The sequence below is a fragment of the Mixophyes fleayi genome, chromosome 2 (genome assembly GCF_038048845.1).
Source record: "Mixophyes fleayi isolate aMixFle1 chromosome 2, aMixFle1.hap1, whole genome shotgun sequence".
Taxonomy (NCBI): domain Eukaryota; kingdom Metazoa; phylum Chordata; class Amphibia; order Anura; family Limnodynastidae; genus Mixophyes; species Mixophyes fleayi.
Window position 1 is genome coordinate 39,514,320 of NC_134403.1, and position 23,376 is coordinate 39,537,695.

Genomic DNA, 23,376 nt, shown 5'->3' on the forward strand with positions numbered 1-23,376 from the left:
TGTTCAGAATGCTTCTGAAAACAAAAGAGAATATGTTTGCTGTTTGTAATATTTCTGGACTTTGTAGTATACCTATTTTTCATGCTGTCTCCTTTTCCTAAACATTATTTAAAAAAAACCTGTCTGTAAATTTCTATAAAATATAGACATTTATTATTTGATCTCCATATATAAAACATACACCATAAAAGAGCAATTGAAATGGCAATATATAAATCTTGGACTCAGAAGACAGCCCTTATAAAACTGAATTTAAAGTGGCAATGTCGGGCCCCCGCAGGTTAAGTGTTTAAACACTTAACCCGACATTGCCACTTTAAATTCAGATGAATACAATTCGCGATAAACAGTAGTGTCGGACACCTCTTCAATCGATATCACTTGCGGTTGGCATTCGGGTCCATCAGTGGTGATCAGAGTCTTTTTAAAGGTAAGCCTATAAATATTACCATCACTTTTTAAAACTTTCGTTTTTGTTTTGCAGGTGAAGTGGTTGTTGAAATAGTGGTAATCGTATTAACGATTACCACCATCCCAGTCACTATGTTGGAGGTGATAATTAGGACCAGTGTTCCAAATATATTTTCAGCTTTTGCCAGGAGGTGCAGAGGTGGGTACAGTAACAGGGCTCTTTGGAGAAGTGGAAAGATTACCCTAAAACCTTGCTCCTTAAAGGGACCGAAAAAAGAAAGTAAGAGGTTCCCCTACACAGCAGAGAAACACAAAGTCAATTCCGCTTCAAATTGCACCTATAAAAGTGGCTCTCAAGAACGTTCATCAAGGAAAAAATAGTACCCCATTTCTCGTCTGATAAAGAGGAAGAGGTCATCTGGTTTTGGTGCACTGCGGGTAGTACAGGTGCAGCCACATCCTGAGAGAAGAATATTGGTGAACACAGGGAAATTCTATTTTAAGGGTGAGAGTATTAACTTTTACATAATATAATTGTTACATTGAGGCATAGGATAAATGAAGATCATAAGGAAACTGGCACAAACATTTAAAAATTCAGTTAATTTATGTGAGGATTAATGTGGAGTTAACTAATCTGGTTGTGATTGGTTTTCATCAAAATGTAAAAAGATTGATAGGTATGTTGTGGTAAAATAAATAGTTATTTTTATATTAAAATTGCCCAGCTTGATCATAAGAAATAAGTACAGGGCAATACCAGAAAAAAAAGTAAAAATTAAAATACAAAGAAGAAAAAGAGAAAAATACTATAAACAAAACCTTGAGAATGAATGGAAAGTGTAAATCCGCAAAAAGTAATATTTAAAAGACATGAAATTATTTATTTGTGGTTATGATAATTGCTTTATGGCGGCTAAGCAGTATTCTAGTTTGACAAATTATATGGTATGTGTATATATTTCTTATATATTTATTTATATATATTCATGTATTTATACAGAGTGAAGCTTTCCTAGTTACATCTGGAATTGATAGGAAAAGGACACTGTTAAAAATAAAGATTAGTATTTACATATTCTGAATGGCAAGGGTTAAAATGATTTACTAATAGTACACACATGTCTTTGTTAACATCTAGCATATCATATGTTGATTAGCAAGGAAATGGTTAATAGATGTAAGTAGTATTAAGTGTAATTTTATTGTAGCATGACATGAAAACAATGGTTTTTTTGTGGATACTTTACCATTGCTTAAATTAGAAACTTAGGGCCTCATTCATTAAGGAACTTAAATTAAGAAGTTTCTTATTTAAGTCTCCTGGACAAAACCATGTTACAATGCAAGGGGTGAAAATTAGTTTTCTGTTTTGCACATATGTTAAATATTGACTGTTTTTTCATGTAGCACACTTATATGGTGGGTAAGGCTGGTGACTGTTTTGTTTACTTTTTTGTGGTCTTGAGAAAAGGTCTGTTATGGACTGGAACATCCGTTAGAAGATAAAAAATAAGAGTAAAGAGTTCTTAACTAATGAAAGTCTGGTAAGTGCCCTCTTTCTAAAAACTTTTGTTAGAGCTGCCTGAGGGAGCTAGAGACACGGAGGAGCACCAAAGCAAGGGGACTTTGGACAAGTATTTACATGAGTGCAGAGATATACTGTATATATGTTTATTAGCCATGGGATGCAAAGCAACTACTCGCTGTGGAGAAAGAAGAAGCTGAGGATGAACCACTTTAGATGCCAACCTTATCTTCCCCTGCTGGATCTGGCAAAGTCACTGACCTCATGAATGGTATCCATAAAACCCGTCGGGAGATGAAGGACCAGTACGCGTTGCATTATATGCACACACTAGCAATGTTTGACACAATACTGGTTGCCATCCTCAATAGGCTGGTCCATCCAGCCCAAGGCCTGGTCTTGCATCTGGCCCCAGTGTGCTTGAGCCAGAGGGAGCAAAGGCTTAACCACATAAATATCAGCTTTAGCGATGCTGACTGCTGTGACTTAGCAAGCAGTACTGTATGCTAGGAGTACAGTGGCACCTGACTGAAAGACCCTGGCCATGGTTGCAATTTTTTTGCATGCCCCATCTCCCTAGGGAATCCAGCCCTGTGCTGACCAGCCTGTGGCTGGTTGTCATTATGGCAGAGGGACCCACACTGTGGGCTTCCCTGCTATAGTGCCACCAGCCCCAGCTGGCAGTGCCTAGAGTTAGTTCTAGTAAAATGAGGTGGACTCCAAAATTCGCTAGTGCTAGGTTGGCAGCACTAGGGTTAATCTGTGTGAGGAGCATGCTTTTTATATATTTTTATTTATATCGTTGTGTATTATTGTACCATATTGTGTTGGCGGGCTGTATTGTATTTGGGGGTGGGGGTTAATGTTTGTGTTTTGTCTTTTTTAATATTAACTATTTTGTGCTGGATCCACCGGCTGCCGCTGACATTGCCCTTTGACTGTTTACATTGTGACTGTCACCATTAATACTGTCAACAGTCACAATGTCACCAATAAATCTGTCGACATTTACACTGTCACCATTTTGGTGTCAACAGATTCACTGTCACCAGAATGTATATCCCCTTTCAAGTCACTATAGGCAATCAGGACAATCCAGCGTTTTCTTGCATCACCAAGACCATGCTGGGGTGTTAGTGGTTTAAATAACACAACAGCCACACCTTTTGGGTACCGTTGCTTTCAACATGCTTGGTGTACTTACCAAGATGCTTTTTTTTGTTAATTACCTGTATATTTACCTTTCAATATCCATAGAAGCGTAACTCTGTTTGTGTGTAATACATTAAAAACTTTCCTTTATTGTACCATCCCTCTCTGACCTTTTTCTCTTCTTGTATTTTCAAATGATGGGATGCAGAATCTTGCTTTTGCCTATAAAGTAATAGTCTCCATTGTGAGTATTCTTTCAGGTATATAAATATTGTGTGTTCCTGACAAATGCTGCACTCTCCATTTAAATATTTATAAAGCATCCAGAGTAAACGACTAGACCATCAAAATGAGTGTGAGAAGTTCCGTTCATAAAATCTATAAAAATGGTCAATCCCCAGAAATGCATCAACCAGCCCCAGTACTGGATAGCCTAGGCTGGTTCCCACTAAACAGGGGGAAAGCGAACATGTAATCCCATTGCTATATGCAAGTCCCATGTTAAAAGCCAGCCCCAGACCAGACAGTTTTAGCTACTAACAAGAAAACCTACAGTGTAGGATCCACCTTTCTTACCACCAAAACCAAGTATAATTGTAGCATAATAGTGAAAAAGCCAAATAACACACACACACACAATTGTTAAGTAAATCCATTGCAATCCAATGGGATCATCTTTATACAATCCACAGGAAAATTATTTAATGGCAATTCTTAGGAATTATTCTTCATTTGTAAGCCAAATAAAATGAAAGACAAAGTGGTTTTGACACGTTAAATTATGTTAAAATTCTACCCCACTTCCACTCCTGTGTATTACTGTGGGATTCCCACATTATGCTTAATTCAGCAGGATCCCACTTTTTACAATTCCTTTTTGGCCTTAAATGCTGAGAACCAAGGGAGTGATATAATGAAGGTGTCACAGGCTATATAGTGGATGGTGCCTACTTGCTGGGATTGACGCTACTGAACTTGGAGGCACAGAGTTTAACGTGCCCTTGGTCTTTGCCAGGGACCCCCACAAGGAGGTTTGGATTTTGCCTCAAGGGACATCTTCCAGCAATGTCATAAGTGCGTGAGGATGGTCAAACAGCTCGAGTTCAAGCCAATCAGGATGCGCACTGCAAATGGGAAATCCAGAAGATTGGCCAAAGAATACCAAGAGGTCAAATGTCGGGAGTATGTTCAGAGCCAAAACAGAGTCCAATAGAGAAGTCAGGGAAAGCCTAGTCAGAAATCAGTAATAGAACAACCATATACCAGAACACTGGGAATAGTACAAAAATGCTGATTAGACGTAATACTCTGGGTGACAGAGCCTTCCTTATATAGGTAGCAGATATAATCTAAATGCTGGCGGTGGTGACGTTACCGGCTGCTGCACTCAGGCGGAAGAAATATGTCTGGTTGCTGGGTAATGTATGTGTGTGTTTCAGTGTGCGATGGGTGGTTTGGAGTTTGAAAATAAAATTTTAATGTGAGAAATTTTAGAAGGGATGACAATGAGATAGGAAATGTTATGCACTTCAGTTTTGATTTCAGTTTACATATTTCCAGGACTGCTTCCTTGTCAATTATGACCTACAAATCTCTATTTGTTTTTTTTAAATACCTTTTTGTAAATATCTTCAATCTATAGGCCTAACAATTACCTCAATAAACATTCATAGTTAGCAGACATTCTAGATTAGGGCTGGTTAAATCTTATGAGTTAGGCAACAAAGCCACATGAAATGTTATTGTTGGCACCAGTGGTCGATGTGGAAATTTAGAAATAGCAGTATGCAAATTTAGGTATGTAAAATTTAAGTGACAGGAATGTGATAGTTTTACAATGAAGGCAGTAGGAGAAGTGACGGTATGGCATTCCCCACTGGTTGGCACCGAAAATCTCAGTGGGTGCGCTCCTACCCCTTGAGTCAAGTTGTCTTCTAATCTTACGTCATTCTATCTGTCCTTGTTCCAGGTAGTTTCCTATTATGGTAACAAGTGACAGAGTAAGATGGTGTTTCTTGTTTATTCTGAATTTGGTACATGAATATTACATGTTGAAGTGTGGTTTTTCTGTTTAGACAGATGACTCTTGCTTATCTCTCCTCAGTCACCATTCTTTGTATAGTGAAGACATAATGTCATTGTATGTTTCTTGCTTTGTCTCAACAATTACATCTCGGTTGAAGAAGAGTATGTAGACTGTTATTTGAGGAAAATATAGGCAAGCAATGTGATTCTTGCGCCAGTAAATGAACTAGACAAGTGTCCTTTTCTATGAGATGCTTACGCTTATAGTGTTTCTTGAAGCAGCATTCTCCAGTTGCTGATACAGGTGTTGGTGAAAATGACAAGAAGTCATGAAGGTACTAATTATGTGACAATGTGTGATAATAGAATAGGTTCCCACAAGAGTTTTATTTTATTGCAGTAAGTAGTAAATTTTACTAAAATTTTATGGCTAGGGGCCTCCCTGTTTTTCATTTCAAAATGATGGGAATGCTAATCTGAAATATTTATTTATTTACTTAACCTATTTCAACACACACTATATTAACCTCGACTGGAATGTCCGGGAGACTCCTGTATTTTGCGAGAGTCTGCTGGACTCCCGGGAGATTGTGGCAATATCCCGGATCTGCCCACTTCACTAGGAAGTGCCCACTTTCTAGTGAAGTGGGCAGAATTAGCTCCCAAACACAGCGATTCACCGGGAATCGCAGCGTTTGGCCCGGCCCCCTCTGTCAAATGACGAGTTCGACATGGGGGGTGGGTCCAAAATGGCGCACATTTTGGAGCCCCGTCCCCATCACGCCCACCTCTCCCAGAAACCAACTTTGTCAAGTTGGTAAGTATGATATTAACATAACACACACACTATATTATCATAGCACACACACACGCACTATATTAACATAGCACACACACACTATATATTAACAGAGCAAACACACACGCTATATATTAACATAGCACACACACACTATATATTAACATAGCACACACACACACACTATATATTAGCATAGCACACACACACACACACACACACACACACTATATATTAACATAGCGCACACACACTATATATTAACATAGCACACACACACACCTACCTTGTTACATATGTGCAGCGCGTAGACTGCTTCACTTCACAATCTAGCCGTCCGCAAGTCCGCCCGAGCAGCAGTGTTACGTGGTGCATGTCCTATGTGATTACTTGCATTGGCCGCATGTCACTAAATCTCTGTCCGCCTATCAGCACGCAGGGAGGTGCTGCTGCTCAGACGGGCATGCGGACAGCTGGATCAGCCCATCTAGCCATTGGCCCTTCTGGAATTGGCCAGAAGTGCCAGATGGCCACTCCGGCCTTGAGGAAGAGGTTGGTGGTGTAGATTGCAGGTGCTGGGATCTAGCTGAGAGAAGGGAGCTAGCTGATGTTGGACTGCTTGTTGTTATTTTTAGCATAAGTTTCTGATTTTCTTAAGAGCTGGCCCTGAACTCGCTTCACATGGCATAAACCAAGATGGTTTAAGTCCCTACATCTACTGACTGTGGCTTTACACACGCTACAAATGGCTAGACAAATTTTTTTTGGATTTGGATAAAAATAATTCCACACATAATTGGTGGATTTTTTGGTATTATGCCAAGGCATGACAATGGCCTTCATTTTATCACTGGCAAGAACTGCTTCCACTGGTGCAGCAACCAAGCAGCTCGCTGAAGTCTTAGAGTTCATTGACAGCACTGTTAGCTAAGCTGCCTTAAGCCCATGAATTAACCTGCTGTGTGGGGACCCAAACAAACCCAGCACTTCAGCCACAAAAGTGGCACTCCTTGTCGCTGAAATGCTTGGTTTGTTAAAGTGTGCATGTCTTTTTTAAGATCCAACATAAGGGTGGGTGGGACAGCCCAATGACAATTCCATCTTGCACCACTTTTCTGCCACTGCTGTGTGACAATGTTTCCTAGATGTGCTATGAACTGCCATGTGTTGCGCCATTGCTCTGTCAATTAGTAACCAGCTAACTCGCTGCAGTCTTCAAGTTCATTGGTTTGTTAAACTGTACCTGATACCCCTCCTGTTTCTGTGTGAGTTTGTTAAACCTTTTTAACATATTTTTCAAGGACAATTCCATCTTGCACAGTTTGACATTTTGACCTTGGGCTATCAGCTTGTGTAACAGTCGACAATTCTGGTCTCAACAGAATTTTTAGGATGCCAATTCACATGGGGGACAATATGATTAGGTAGACTATTGAAATGTGGACAGTATTATTTAAGGGCTAGGGATATGGTTAAAGATAGGTCTAGGGATAGGCACAGGTGTAGGGACAGGGAAAGGGACAGGTCTAGGGTTAGGCACAGGTGTATGGATAGGGATAAGGACAGGTCTAGGGATTGGGACAGGGTTAGAGTCAGGGACAATACTGTCTACATTTGAATTGTCAACCTAATAAATACTGTCTACATTTCAATTGATGTCCTAATAATACTGTCGATGTCAGTATATTGTCGACTTTAAAACCTTGTCTACTTTGCTGCCCATGTTATGTTACTGTCAATCCAACATAAAGGTGGGTGGGAGGTCTGAAGGACAATTCCATCTTGCATCAGTTTTCTTTTCTGCCACTGCTGTGTGGCAATGATTCCTAGATGTGCTATGAACTGCCATGTGTTTGTGCCGTTAATAATCGACAGAGCAACCAGGAAGCTCACTGCAGTCTTAGAGATCATTGATAGCACTGTTAACTTAGCTGCTTTAAGCCCATTGTTAGCCACAAAACTAACACTCCTTGTTGCTGAAGTGTTTGGTTTATTAAACTGTGCATGTCCTTTTTAAGATCCATTATATGGGTGGGTGGGAGTTTCCAAGGACAATTCCATCTTGCACCACTTTTCCTTTCAGCTACCGCTGCGTGGCAATGTTTATTAAAAGTACTATAAACTGCCATGTGCTTTGCAAAACTTAGCTTTTCCATGAGACCCATTGGTGATGCAGATGAGTCAGCACAACATTTTTACATCTGGTCTGTAATGGTGGTATTTATGGGCGATTTATTTATATTGTGTGAAGATGATGTACACACTGATGAGGGGGAAGATGATGACAAAAACATCTTGCCACTGTAGAGTTCATTGACAGCACTGTTGGTTTAGCTGCCTTAAGCCCATTGTTAGCTTGTCTTGTGGGAGCCCAAACAAATCAAGCACTTCAGCCACAAAAGTGGCACTCCTTGCTGAAGTGCTTGGCTTGTTAAACTGTACCTGCTTCCCCTCCTGTTTCTGTGTGAGTTTGCTAAATCTTTTCTTTTTTTTTATTGTAAAGAAACAACTTTAATTCTAACATTTAAGTAAAGTTTGTAAGCTTTAAGCCGAAAATAACATTAGATGATTACATACTACTGTAGTGAAGGTCAATCAAACAAATTACAAATAATTCTTAACCAATGGCAACAATGCTTTAAAAAACACATTTTATTTACGCTTGAGATCTGAGGTTCTTTCAAGCACCTGTTATGGCCTATAAATTGATTTGAGCAGCTTCCACTTTTGTATTTGTCTGAGAGGCATTTTGGTGTCAGTAGCTGAGAGGGGGTACTGGCACTGAATTGCTGTTTGGAGGCTTCTGGGATACCTCTTTGGTAAGTTGGCTCTCAATTTAAAAACACATATGTATGGCCCAAATATATGGGACTCTCATTGTTTAGAGTAGGACCATCCTATTAGCAAAAGCGCCTTGGCGTGGCAGGATGGCTTAAACATACATTTGCAAATGTGTGCAACAAAGACTTTTGCATTTTTATCTACAGTAGAAATGGCAGATCTGTTGCTGGCTATAGCAGTGTGCTGGGGGAAAAAATGTTGTGTGTATGTTCCTTGCAGGATAACCCCACCCTTTCAAGCACCTGTTATGGCCTATAAATTGATTTGAGCAGCTTCCACTTTTGTATTTGTCTGAGAGGCATGTTGGTGTCAGTAGCTTAGAGGGGGTACTGGCACTGAATTGCTGTTTGGAGGCTTCTGGGGTACCTCTTTGGTAAGTTGGCTCTCAATTTAAAAACACATATGTATGGCCCAAATATATGGGACTCTCATTGTTTAGAGTAGGACCATCCTATTAGCAAAAGCGCCTTGGCGTGGCAGGATGGCTTAAACATACATTTGCAAATGTGTGCAACAAAGACTTTTGCATTTTTATCTACAGTAGAAATGGCAGATCTGTTGCTGGCTATAGCAGTGTGCTGGGGGAAAAAATGTTGTGTGTATGTTCCTTGCAGGATAACCCCACCCTTTCAAGCACCTGTTATGGCCTATAAATTGATTTGAGCAGCTTCCACTTTTGTCTTCATATGATGTACCACAACACTTTTCATTATATTTGAAGAATAACTCCACTCTATATCAAAGCCATGATAGACCAAAAAAACACTACTACTGTCCCTAAGGGTGCCCTGTTTATTTTAAATGGCACAACAAAAAAAACTTTTGTTTATATAGAGCGAGACGCAGATATTTTTTCAATCTGTTCCTCTTGAGCTTTATTGCAAATGTAATGGTCAGCATGAATAATATATGGATGTCATCACAAATAGTCCACCTTTTACAGGGAAAAACTGCATCTTATTTAAAGTAACTGCAACAACATGAATTTCAGTAGCTGTAGAACAGAACTTAAGAAACAACAGTTTTGCGCTCCTGAAATGTGTTGTCATAATTAAAATACAGTAAGGTCTGTATTAAATAGTGTCCATTTTTTGAATAAAGTATTTTTATTGAGATTGTTTAGGTATAACATACAAATAACATATCTAACATTCAAATTAAATAAACATCTATCCCTGCCTATGTCGCTATAAACATTATACAGTAGTATCTTGTGAACTTTTAGGCCGATAATGCCATCATTATATTTTTATTGCACTACAGCCTAAATTTATTGAAGCTGCATAGGGCTGAGAGCTAAACGTCTGCCTGGTGATTCCCCAATTCCATCATATCATCCTGATGATGGTGGATAACATAACTTGATTCATACTAGTGGTGACATATCTTATGGTATTTATGCATGGCTTTTCAACTATCATACATGAGCTGTTCATGCCTCCATACCTCATTAACTAGATTGATCCAGTGAGATACACTAGGTGGTCCAGTAGCCATCCATCCCCTTGCTATATTAACCTTAGTTAGGGAGGCTAAGGTAAAAATATATTTGAAGAGTGGGTTATTTAAATTTTCTTTTAGTGTAGTGCCAAACAGACATATTTTAGGGCATAACAAAGGGGTCATAGGTAGTGTGGAGGAAATGAAGTCCCATATTTGGCTTCAGAAGGACTGGACAACCGGGCATGACCATAAAATATGCCAAAAAGTGCCCTCAGTCATACCGCACCAGGGACACTCTGAAGAAGCGCACAGTCCCATTGCTTGCGTCTTGGCTGGTGTTAAGTAAACCTGTGTACCATGTAAAAATGGATCTGCTGAAACTTTAGACAAGATGTGGCATGTCTAGTATTTCCCACCACTATATTCCACTCCTCATTATAAAGAACCCCTACATAGCCTTCCCATTTTATTCTGAGGAGATCTAATCCTCTCGTGGACACCTGAGGCAATACTATGGCATCGAGCAGAGAAATAGTCTTATATTACCCTATAGGTTGTAATATATTTTTAATCGTAGAAGCTGACATATGAAGCATACCCTCAAGAAGCTGGGCATTTAGTGAATGTCTCAGCTGCAGATACCGGAAGAACTGATTGTTGGGTAATGGGAAGGTCGCTCTCAATTGTTCATATGTAGTTAATTGATTGTCTATATATATTTGACTAATTGTGTGAATTCCCACATCCTTCCACAGCATTGAACCCTCCAACCCAACTAGTTTCCTGAAACCAGTTTTGAACCATAAGGGAGTGTCTGGGTCTAACCCCTAATCTCCCATAAGAGCATGTGATATTGGCCAAATAATTGATGCCTGTCTTATTATAGGAGCCACCTTGCTAGGTCTGGCTTAGTTAGCTCACCCAAGAAGTGTCCGAGAGTAGTGTTCTGCAAATCACCTAACCAGGAGACCAAATGTTTAAGCTGAGAAGCAAGATAATAAATTCTAAGATTGGGCAGGTCCAATCCTCCTGAATTTTTGGTTCTACATAATGTGTTAAAGCACACCCTAGCTCTCTTACCACTCCAGATCAGGGAAATTAGATTTTTATTAATGTTTTGGAAAACCTTCAATGGTAGATACAACGGGAAGTGCTGGAGGGGGTATAAGTACTTCGGTTGGATCACCATTTTGTCGAAGTCAGCAAATTGGATAAAGTCATTTCAATTAAAGTCTAGCAAAACTTGGTTGTTTTTGTCTGAAAAGATGCGTACGGTACACTATGACTTACAAGGGCACGCTACGGCGTGAAAGGGCGTACGCATCCACTACACGTGGCAGCAACAGTAATTGGTCTTTTACCATACATTCGCACAAACACGCATACTTATAAAATAGTACACATTAATGGTAGTTGCAACACATAGTCAGATATGTCGAAATATAGTGGTATTTATATGTTATATCAGAGTTACATGCATATTAATGAAATACACAGAATGGGTTGAAGGAATAACATCATGAGTGGTATCATAATGAACCTCGTTACATATCCTACTGTTTGGTTCACTCTGCGAGGGAATCGCAGAGTGCATACACAAGTTATGAATGATAGGGAATTATGAACTACTTAAGACTAAGGAATCTTGGCAGGAAGAGCAGAGCATACCCCCTGCTGAGATGATCCCCTCCTTTGGATTCCTTTGTGTGAACTGGCCAATGATGACGACCCCTTGGACCTTCCTGAGACCTGGACCAATAGATGCAAGCTATTCCATCTTCATTGTATTACTGTATGTGATTGTGTATGTAAGCAGCAGCTTGTGATCCAGAGTGCAGACATCATGTCCCCAGACTTCAGGATTGAATGACTGCACTGGATCCAGAGCGCCTGCGATAAGTAACGGCTGTATTTACTATTACTTTGCTTGAGCATATTATTCTACTTATTGCGAATAAATCTTTGTGCTTTGGAAACACAAATCGAGGTTCGACAATCGTTATTGGTTAGCGACAATACGCACATAACTATTTGGGGGCTCGTGAGCTTTGGAGGTTTTGTTGCCGATGATACGCAAGACCAACGGATTTCGGTTCCTCAACAAAGGGTGGAGACGCGTCATAAACGGGTAAGAACGCATTGTGTTCAAAACCTGAATTTTACTCTGTGTTGTGAAACCGAATGTCCGTTTTGCATTATCTAGGGCACGCTAACTAGAATCTAGGGACAAAAGAGAAAACTGTTTATTTTTTCTGTCATTGTGCGTTTTAACTGTATTGCATTGCTTAGCGTATGTGTATTTCCTGCTGTGCGTACGCGAACTTCCGGTAGACTTGCCACGTGGTTAAACAATCTTTTTGATAGTTATTGTACATGTATAGTATAATTACTTGTGAAAGCCTCTGAGATATTATTTCTGTTGTTGGGAATTCTTTTATTTTCTGCGCAGAAAAGGTGTATGTCGTGTGATTTGTTGACTTTAAATACACTAAGGTTTATCTATTGCAAAATAGAGTGTCAGTTGCTGTTTGACGAGACAGGTGCCCAACTGGTGTACGGTATACAAGGCAGGTATACCGGGGGGGCGGAAACTGAATAAGTTTTCACGACGTGCACCCAATGGGTAATCGCATCGCTTACAGACTAGCTTTAAGCGTTGCGATTGCACCGCACGGCAAGGAAAGCCGTGATTGCGACTTGGGGGTAACGGGGAGGAATTACGTTGGTAAGGCTGGTAATTGACTTTACCGGATGCTACCAGTTGTAATAAACTCAACAGATTTTGTTGGAGAGTCAGGGGTAATCGAGGAGCTGATAACCCTTCAGTCCGCATTGATATTTCTGTATTAGGGGTCCTTGTTTAATACAAGAGGAAGCGAGTGGACGCGACTTGTAGCAAATACGTCCACAGGCCAGTAAAATATCTCTAGCGGTAGTGTTGAAAATTAGTGGCTGAATATTGTGTTATTTCTGGAAGCCTTTGTGGCAGGATATTGTGATTTTTCTGGGACCCTATTGTTCAATATGGGTGCTAAGCAAACGCTAGAGAAGGCCAAGGTACTGCCTAAGGAAGGTCCTATTGGTTCAGCGAGATTTCTTATGTGTAAGAAATATGGTGCATACGCAACTGCGTATTGCGACACGTGGGTCAAGATGACCAAAGGTTGTGATAGGCCTTTCCCAACATTAGGGAGTTTTAATGCAGAGGTATTAAATACTGTAACAGATAAAGTATGGTTGATTACCTCAACGAAAGTGAGGAATAAACATAATGATTGTTTAAAATTATGGCAAATGGAAGGTAACACGTGGCACAGCAGCGAATGCAAAGCGGAAGTAGGCGTGGCTAAAAGCGCGCGCACAACGGAAGTAACCATCGAGAAACGTGGCGAACTCAGCGCAAGCGCGCCCCCGCCACTTTATGTGGCGGGAGGGGTAAGTACAGCCGTTGTTAAAACTGAAAATAGAAAAATTGCTAAGTTGTATCCTGTTTTAAGCCAGTTTAAATCAAGTGTATCTGAGAATGAAGATGAACCCACTGTGATTTCGGCCATTGCCCATGCCGTTAGTGTACTAGAGGCTCAGCGCAAGTATGAGAAAATGGCTGAGATAGGTGAGAGTAGCGTGATCACTAGGAGTGAAAGCGTTCTAAATCTAGAACCAGCAAATCCTGTAGTGTCCCCTGAAGTCAATGTACCAGAGGGTGCGTTCCCAGTCCGCACAATATCAGTTCCCAATGTGAAACCGGATAAGGATAGTGTAGTTCCTTTAAGAAATGTTACAATGCATTGTCCCTGGACTAGATCAGAATTACGTTCCATTATGACTGAATTCCCAGATCCTAGAAAGGAGTTAGCTAAATGTCAGAAATTTCTTAAAGACTTAGGAAATGCCCACAAACCAACCAATAAGGATTGGCGTGTAGTGTTGAGGGCGTGTCTTCCTCCCAATACTAACATACAAAAATTTATTGAAGATTGTTTGTTGGAGGAAGATGACACCTTGACTGATGAGATTAACCAAAAGAATATAGAAAGAATTGTCAAACACTTAGCTATATATTTTCCAGTAGTGGTAAATTGGAGTAAGATTTTCACCATAAAACAAAAAGACAGTGAAACTGCAGCGGATTATTTTGGTAGAGCTCTTGCATCAATGACACAGTTTACGGGGATATCAGATATAAGGGAGAACCCACATCATAGGGAAGTAGCGGTAACAGTACTGATGGATGGTTTAAAGGAAAATCTAAAAACTAGAGTACAAACCTCAACCCCTGGTTGGAGAGGCAGCACGGTAGATTCTCTTAGAGAAGTTGCTGTGGAACACGACAAAAATATCTTTAGGAAAAGGGAAGAGAAGAGTGACAAGTTGATGACGGTGAGTATACAGGCATTAGGGGGAATGCATACACGACCACCAGCATATAACCCACATAACGGGAAACGCAGAATGTTCAGATGTTACAATTGCAAAGAAGAAGGACATATGAGAAAAGATTGTACAAAGGGAAGGTATAATCCTAATGAAGGGTCACATAGATATCCTCCAAGGAGGGATTCACATAGACTAGAAGACTCACATTTACCCGCGCTTATTACAGCAGCAAATGCTGCGCGGGAAATCAATGGTCAGCGCTAGGGGTCAGGTCATACCTGTAGTCTACAGCCAGTGAGGTTAACTGAGAGTCAGAGTGAAGAACCAACAATGATAGTTGACATAGCTGGTAGGAAACAAACCTTTCTTGTAGATACAGGGGCGGCCCAATCTGTGATAACCTCTCCTTTCAATCTACAGGTGACCAGCAAAACTATTCCAGCTATGGGGGTAACGGGAAAAGTGTTACATTATCCTCTAGCTAAATCCGCCGAAGTTACTATCGGGCCTCTGCATACTAAGCATTCGTTTCTCTTAGCTGCAGCGGCTCCTACTAACTTGCTAGGGAGAGACTTGTTATGTAAAATGGGATGTGTCATATACTGTACGTCTGATGGTGTGTTCTTAGATATACCGGAGAAGGTCGCACATGAGATACAGGATATATTGGACACCCCTCAAAGGTTAATGTTACACTCTCCTGTTATAGAACAAAGTCCATCTCAAGTAGAGGGGATGTTGCTGGAAATACCAGGTTCCCTATTGACCAGAGATGGAATGGACACTGGACTGATGGCAAAAGTGGTAGGATAGCTCCAAAAATCCCACAGTATCGATTAAAACCGGAGGTGGAACTAGGGGTATATCCTGTTATTGAGAGGCTGTTACAACAAGGGATTTTAATTCGTACAGCTAGTACAGCAAATAGTCCCATTTTCCCTGTGAAGAAGAATTGGGGGATGGGCTATAGATTAGTCCAGGACTTAAGGGGAATTAACAAAGTTGTTGAGAGCCAATTCCCCGTAGTGCCGAATCCAGCTGTCATCCTCATGCAGATTCCACCGTCTGCCAGTCATTTTACTGTCATTGATCTATGTTCTGCTTTCTTCTCAGTCCCTCTTCACCCTGACTGCCAATACCTTTTTGCATTCTCCTACAGGGGAGTGCAATACACATGGACCAGACTACCCCAGGGGTTCATTGACAGCCCCAGTATTTTCTCCCAAGCCTTACATGACTGTTTGCAATCCTTTCATCCCCACAATGGGTCTGTTCTAATTCAATATGTGGACGATTTGTTGTTGTGCTCTGATTCTTTTATGTCATGTTTACATGATACTAAATTGTTGTTGCTTCATCTTTCACAAACAGGGCACAAGGTGGCAAAGGATAAATTACAGCCATGTCAGACTAAGGTCAAATACTTAGGACACTGCCTCACTAAGGGGCTAAGACACCTGACAACCGACAGAATTGAGGCCATACAACACATGACGCTGCCGCAGAGACAGAAGCAGATTCGTACTTTCTTAGGGATGTGTGGATACTGTAGATCCTGGATCCCAGGTTTTTCTATTCTGGCATTACCATTGCAGGAGCTAGTCTCTTCCTCAAAACCAGAACGTGTTGTACACACAGAAGAGTCAGAGCAAGCGTTCTTTAATCTTAAAGATAGTCTGACTAGAGCACCTGCATTGGGAATACCTGATTATGAAAAGCCTTTTGAGCTATTTTATACAGAAGCTGATGGTTGTGCAGCAGGTGTCCTCGCACAGAAACATGGTGACGCTAGCAGACCGGTAGCATACTACAGTGCACAATTAGACAATGTGGCAAGATCACTCCCAAAATGTCTCAGAAATGTAGCATCAACGGCTCTTCTGGTGAGTAAGGGCGAGGACGTAGTATTAGGACATAATTCAACTATCTATACACCCCATGCTGTATCAGCTCTGTTAAATTCAGCCCAAACCAGACATGTTTCTTCAGCTAGATTCACAAAGTGGGAACTAGCCCTGATGGCACCCTCAAACATCACCATCAAACGATGTAGCACCTTAAATCCAGCTACATACCTTCCATATGTGTCTCAAGAGACACAAAGGGTGGGAGGTGAGGAGACCCTGGTTGATGATGAGTTAGGCAAGAATACTGACACGCATGACTGTATGGAACACTTGAATCAGACCTTTACTGCAAGGCCCGACATACGTGACACCCCCTTAGAAAATGTAGATTTTACGTTTTATACAGACGGAAGTTGCCATAGACAAACAGAGACAGGAGAGCTATGTACTGGTTACGCTGTTGTAGACGATCAGGATGTGGTAGAAGCTGAACCCCTTGGTCCACCTCACTCAGCCCAGGTGGCGGAACTAGTAGCACTAAGGAGAGCGTGTGAATTGGCAGAGGGTAAATCAGCCAATATATATACTGACTCTAGGTACGCCTTCGGGATAGTGCACGATTTTGGGGCCCTTTGGCGTCTTAGAAACTGTACGACAGCAGCAGGTACACCAGTGGGACACTCACAACACATAAAAGGACTTCTGACAGCGATACAGTTACCCAGAACAGTAGCCGTCATAAAGTGCAAAGCCCATACCTTTGAAGAAGACCCAGTGTCATTGGGCAACAACAGGGCAGACGAAGCTGCTAAATGGGCAGCAGGGCAACCTATGACTGTATCGACCGAGACTATGATGGTTTTTCAGACATTAGACATGCAGAAATTAATTGAAATGCAAGATTTGTGTTCCCTGCAGGAAAAGGCGGTCTGGAAGGCGAAGGGATGTGGTCAAGAGTCCTCAGGACTCTGGAGGGATGGACAAGGTAAGCCTGTAGCTCCCCGAACATACTATCCAAGCCTGGCTGAAGCAGCACACGGCCTGACTCACCTGGGTAAAGAAGGTATGTGCAAACTGGTGAGAGCATACTGGTGTGCTCCCGGATTTTCCTCTCAGGCTGGTAAGAAAGCAATGTCATGTCTTACTTCTTTGAGGAAAAATGTTGGGAAAACTATTCCAACTGAGCCATCCCACATCCCTCCTACAGACGGACCTTTTCAGGTAATACAAATTGACTATATCCAATTACCACTGTGCAGGAATCTAAAGTATGTGTTAGTGTGTATTGATGTGTTTTCCGGTTGGGTAGAAGCATATCCGGCAGCCACTAATACTGCTGTGTTCACTGCAAAGAAAATTGTACAAGACTTTGTGTGTAGGTGCGGTATCCCTAGAATCATTAAAAGTGATAGGGGTACCCATTTTACTGGTGATATCTTCCAAAATATGTGTAAACTCATGGGAATCAGTAGCAGACTTCACACCCCATACCGACCACAAGCCAGTGGTAAGGTGGAGAGAGTAAACGGTACTATCAAGAACAAACTGGGTAAGATAATGGCTGAAACTGGGTTGGCATGGCCTGAGGCTTTGCCGTTGGTCCTCCATAGCATTCGAACCACTCCTAGACCTCCTCTTAATCTGTCCCCCTTTGAGATACTGTTCGGACGACAACCTCATTTGATCGTGAGTCCACAAGACGACTTAAAGTGTAATAATGAAGTGACTGTACAATATCTTATAAGAATGAGTAGACAGCTGAAACAACAACAACAAAAACTAAAAATGCTGTCACCTGGTATGCCAGAGACGAACTGTCATGATGTTGAACCTGGAGACTATGTTATGATCCGCAATTTCTTACGTTCAGGTTGTTTAACAGACCGTTGGGAAGGCCCGTACCAAGTGCTGCTGACCAGTACTACATCACTGAAGGTTGCAGAGAGAGACACTTGGGTCCATTCCACCCACTGCAGGAGAGTCCATAATCCGGAGAAAGTGCAAGACAAAACTCAGACCGACGACATAGAGCTGTCACTTGTGAGCCTGTTCCGGGAGACCTTAAGCCTGCAGTTGAGACACCTGAACCAGAGACGTTGCCTCAGAACTATCTTTCCAGCGATGGAGTGGCGGGTTTTGTTTTTCTTTTGTTCCAGGATTTTCCTTGTTTTTACTTTTTCTAGGACATTCTATTTTTCTGAAGGAGGATGGAGGACGGAGGACAGTTCTGGGAGTGATACGGATGAAATGGAGGCTGAAGAAAAGTTAATAGGATACTGTGAGCAGCCCATTATCAAACCTGGTCCAGGGGTTATGAAAAGGTCTGCTAGCTCAGGAACTCGGAGGCAGTGTGAGGGGCTATTGTCTGATGAGTATTGTATCTGCAAGTTCTGCGACTCCCTAGTTGAAGAGAGATGCATCCAACGATGCCAGTCCCCCAGTACTCTGAATATAGGCGGGCATCCTTTGGAGGATTATCACTCCCTGGTGGGTAAGGTGCTAAACCAAACTGAGTTTTGGGTGTGCTCTCACGAGCCTCAAGGGCAGCATAATATAGGACTAGTGCCATTCCCTCTAAACATATCTGAAGTACTCGAATTGAGGGGTGGGAGGCCCATAGAAGGGAGGTACAATAACACTAGGTCCCCTAGTCTGACGCTTTCACAATACTCCATAGGCAGATCTTTGCTGTGCCTAAACATATCTCATGCAAAGCGCCTGGAGAATTGGGAGGCTGACCTATCAGATCAGACAATGGCTCGCCACACTCATTTTAGAGGGAGACTCACAAGGTCACTACTAGGCAGTAATGTTGATGGAAGTCACAAATTAGGGCGTATAACCAAACATAAGAAGGTATCTATTGGAAAAGTCTCTACAGATAAATGTGAAAATGTCATTAATGCCGACACGTGTCTAGAGCAGATGGAGACACTAGGCATGGGTAGTTTTATCAAAACTCTGTGTGATATAATTCATGGGCATACTGTTCCTTATGTTCTCCCTGAGGATGTGTATTTTGTTTGTGGAAGAAAAGCTTATTCCTGGGTGACTCCGAGTTCCAAGGGTTTGTGTTTCTTAGCTAAACTGGTTCCTGAAATCATGACTGTTACTCATGAAGAAATGGTTGGTATTCACATGACTACATCACCACCATACATACACACACAGTATGAACACCGTGGCAAGAGAAATATGATTCCTGGTGAGGAACCCATAGCTACAAAACTGATTAGTGAAACTGCTGGTTTCCAAGTTATGGTTGCTCTAGAACTCACCAGGACCGCTCGGGGAACATTAAACTTTAAATATATCCAAGACCTAGCCAAATTAATAGATAATATCACCGAGATGTATGATGACACTTTCAGGTATACTGGAAGGGAACTACAAGCGTACAAGAAGGAGTTGGTGCAACATAGACTGGTACTAAATTATCTCACCTCTATTACTGGTGGATACTGTGTGACACTGGCCACCCAGTTCGGTGTCAAATGTTGCACATACATTACTAATAATACTGATGACCCTAAAGAGGTTATAGACCGGAAGATGGATGAAATTCTGCAGCTGAAATGGGAATTTCGAAAGAGTCACAATTCTACGTTATATGAGGTCGGGGAAAAGGTGGCGGGTTGGTTCTCGTGGTTGAACCCTGTGCAATGGTTCTCCGGTCTGGGGGAGTGGGTACAGGAAATGATTGCGAGTGTAGGTAAGCTCCTTCTCCTTATACTGGGTGTCATCTTAGCAATTGGTTTAGTTGTCAAATGTGTTCCTACTGTGTTGAAGTGTGGAAAATGGTCTCATAGGAGTAACACTGAGAGAGAGACTGAAAGGGTTGTACCAGATACCGAGATCATGGTTTGTGAAGAAGTATTGTATAATCCTGAACTTGAAACGATGATTGGGTGATAGTTTATTACACTATCAAAGGGTGGAACTGTTGAAGTCAGCAAATTGGATAAAGTCATTGCAATTAAAGTCTAGCAAAACTTGGTTGTCTTTGTCTGAAAAGATGCGTACGGTACGCTACGACGTACAAGGGCACGCTACGGCGTGAAAGGGCGTATGCATCCACTACACGTGGCAGCAACAGTAATTGGTCTTTTACCATACATTCGCACAAACACGCATACTTATAAAATAGTACACATTAATGGTAGTTGCAACACATAGTCAGATATGTCGAAATATAGTGGTATTTATATGTTATATCAGAGTTACATGCATATTAATGAAATACACAGAACGGGTTGAAGGAATAACATCATGAGTGGTATCATAATGAACCTCGTTACATATCCTACTGTTTGGTTCACTCTGCGAGGGAATCGCATACACAAGTTATGAATGATAGGGAATTATGAACTACTTAAGACTAAGGAATCTTGGCGGGATAAGAAGAGCATACCCCCTGCTGAGATGACCCCCTCCTTTGGATTCCTTTGTGTGAACTGGCCAATGATGACGACCCCTTGGACCTTCCTGAGACCTGGACCAATAGATGCAAGCTATTCCATCTTCATTGTATTACTGTATGTGATTGTGTATGTAAGCAGCAGCTTGTGATCCAGAGTGCAGACATCTTGTCCCCAGACTTCAGGATTGAATGACTGCACTGGATCCAGAGCGCCTGCGATTAGTAACGGCTGTATTTACTATTACTTCGCTTGAGCATATTATTCTACTTATTGCGAATAAATCTTTGTGCTTTGGAAACACAAATCGAGGTTCGACAATCGTTATTGGTTAGCGACAATACGCACATAACAATTTCTATTAGGTTGATCCTAAAATTGACCTTGAGAGGAAGCTTATGACATGTATGGCTTCTGGTCTTTAAATATTCTGTTATTGGGTCAAAATTTAGAGCAATAACTTTTAATGCATAGGCTGTAATCCAGATACCTAAATATTTAAACCTGTCGGTCCACAGAAGTGATTGACAGTACACAGCAACTGGCCACCCCATCGGAAAAACAACAGATTTGTCCCAGTTGATTTTGTCCTGCATATAAACCAAAGTCCTCAACCACCTCTAAAAGGTGAGATAAAGACCTATCAGGTTCCTCAAGGAAGACCAACATGTCATCCGTGTAAAGTGCTATGCTGTCAGTGATTCCTCCCATCTTTATTCCTCTAATGTGCTCATGGGAGCGGATTAAACAGGCCAGGGACTCAATCGCTAAAGCAAACAGGGCAGGGGATACAGTGCAGCCCTGTCGAGATCCCTGACCCAGACCAAACAGGGCTGTCGTGAATCCATTAACACTCATTGTTGCCGCTGTGCAGAATATAGTAGCCTAACAAGACTAATAAACCTGGGTCCTAAGCCAAACTGCTCCAGCACATGCCAGAGATAGTCCCGCTCAACCGAGTCAAAGGCCTTAGCCGCATCCAAGGCCTCGACCACTGCCCTCTCCCCAGTCGACCGGATCCTCTGAATATGTCTAACCTTAGTAAGCGTAGATTTGCCAGGCATAAACTTTGCCTGATCTGGATGGACAATCTCATGAATGAACCTATTAAGCTGTATGGATAGAATTTTGGCATCTGTGGTAATCAGGGAGATAGGGTGATATGAACCCGGATACAAAGTGCTACGTGCCGGTCTCCCGCGGCACCTAGCCTGGAGGCGGCGCACTCACCTGTCTCCTCAGTGCTCCGTCTCCCTCAATGGTGTCTCCATCAGCAGCTCACGCGCAGGCCTCCTGCACCCTCTCTTCAGGAACGGGTGCACTCACCGCCGCTGAGTCCCCGCCGGCTGCCGCTGTCCATCAGACATTTCTGAGCATGTGCAGAATCGTCTGCCTCTTCTTAGCTTCCTCCTCATCCTATTGCTGGAATATTCTGACAGTCTTATAATAGACTCCTTGTGTCTCTTCTCAGCGCTGGTTCTTTGAGTCTGCTCTATCCTCTGTGCTGGAAGCAGCTCCCTGGGCTACGGCATTACTGCTCTCTACTGATTCCTGTTTTCTCCTGGCTTCCTGTGTGTCAGTGCTCTGGTGATCCTGCGCACTCTGTGAGGCTGCCAGCATTTCCACTCCTTAGCGGTTACTCTGAAGTTCTTCGCTACCTTCCATTCATTAGTGGTGACACGGCAGATCATCGCTACATTCCCCTCATTAGTGATAACACAGCAGATCATCGCTACATTCCACTCATTAGTGGTAACACCGCAGATCATCGCTACATTCCACTCCTTAGTGGTTACTCTGAAGTTCATCGCTACATTTCACTCCTTAGTGGTTACTCTGAAGTTCATCATTACATTCCACTCCTTAGTGGTAACACCACAGATATCGCTACACTCCATTCATCAGTGGTAACGGCTACAAACATCCAGTTCTCCTACCTCTTCTACATCCCTCCGTAGGGCTACTACCTGTCAATCCTTCGCTCCCTCTCTCACGGTTCATTGGGAACTTCTCTAGGGGGCCGTGACCTGCAAGTGGAAGCTGCAAAGTCCAAATTCCCTTGCGGGAATCTCTGGTGAACACCAGGCAGCTGGTTTGGGTGACAGGAGAAAGAATGATGTTGTCAAATAAGAGGGAGATATTGGGAGGGATAATGACAACCAACCCCAGACAAATATTAATGCTCATAACTGTAGTCCCATGAACAGTATTGAATTTGAATTTTGCCACACTGAGCAGCCATCTGACAAACCAATCAATCAATGCTGCTACAAGGGTAAAGTCAAATTGGGTGCAAACAGGTTCAACATGATCTTATTCTTATCCATCATTTTGACAGGCTTTTAACTAGTATCAATATAACCACTAATGTGACTTAAGGAAAGTTTTGCACATTTTTTTGAGGTTGGGTGGGGGGACTTTTAATTTCTTCAACCAAGTCATCATTCTTTATAAAGTAACCAACAGTCATTACAATATGATAAGGGCTTTTAAAAGGGCTTTAATTTGAGGGGTTGAACAGACTTTTTTGAACCA